Raw genomic sequence first — 1,382 nt, forward strand, 5'->3', positions numbered from 1 at the left:
TTTATTTATTTATTATTTTTGTGTGAGTGTACCGTCAAATCAGATCTGACTGGTACAGGAGGAGATTGTCCCTCCTTTTCCCGGCAGAGCATCTGGTGGTTTCGAACCATGTGCCTCTGGGATTGTAGTTGCAGCTCCTTGCCACTAGGAATACTTTTTACTATGTTGAAGAAATTCCCATCTAGTGCTATTTTGTTGAGACTTTTAATTAGGAAATGGTGTTGTATTTTGTCAAAGGCCTTCTCTGCACCAATTGATAGGATCATGTGGTTCTTATTTTTTGCTTTATTAATGTGATGAATTACATTAATTGTTTTCCTTATGTTGAACCATGCTTGCATACCCATTATGAATCCCACTTGGTCATGGTGAATTATTTCTTTGGTGTATCATTAGATTCTATTGGTTAGGAGTTTATTCAGGATTTTTGCATCTATGTTCATGAGATATATTGGCCTATAGTTTTCTATTTTGGTGTTGTCCTTTCCTGGCTTTAGTATCAAGGATATGTTTGCTTCATAGAATGAGTCTGGGAGAATTCCATCTTTTTCTATTTTCTGAAATAGTTCATGTAGAATTAGTGACAGTTCTTTGAATGTTTGATAAAATTCACTTGTAAAATCATCTGGTTCAGGGATTTATTTATTTTTTTTTTTGGTAGGAAGTTATAGTATTACCTTTTCAATGTCATGTTTTGTAATGGATATGTTCAGATATTCAGTTTTGGTTTTTGTCAGTTTGGGTAGGTTGTGCATTTCTAAGTATTTGTCCATTTCCCCTAGGTTTTCATATTTGTTTGAGTATAGTTTTTAATAGTACTCTAATGTTAGCTTTTTATTTTAGTTGGCTCTGTTGTGGTGTTGCCTGAATAATCTCTTAATTGGATTATTTGTGTCCTCTCTTTCTTTTCTTTGTGAGTTTCTCTAGTGATTTGTCAACTTTATTGACCTTTTCAAAGAACCAACTCCTAGTTTTGTTGATAGTTTCAATTGTTTTTCTGTTTTCTATTTCATTTATTTCTTCTCTGTTGTTGTGTTGTTGTTATGAGCCATCGAGTTGCTTGCGACTCATAGCGACCCTATGTACAACAGCCCTAAACTCCGCTCTGTCCTGTGCCAATCGCACTGTCCCTGACACTCCCATCCTAATTATCCAAGTCATTGAATCAATCCACCTCATACAGGGCCTTCCTCTCCTGTGCTGTCCCTCCACCCTCCCAAGCATGATGTTCTTCTCCAATGACCTGTCTCTCCTCACAACATATCCAAAGTATGTTAGATGGAGCCTCAGAATCCTTTCCTCCAAGGAGCCACCTGGTTTAACCCTTTCCAGGACAAATCTGTTTGTTTTCCTAGCAGTCCATGGTATTCTCAATACTCTTC

This window comes from Elephantulus edwardii, unplaced genomic scaffold (assembly GCF_000299155.1).
Source record: "Elephantulus edwardii isolate Elephantulus edwardi_28Jun2011 unplaced genomic scaffold, EleEdw1.0 scaffold00333, whole genome shotgun sequence".
NCBI lineage: Eukaryota > Metazoa > Chordata > Mammalia > Macroscelidea > Macroscelididae > Elephantulus > Elephantulus edwardii.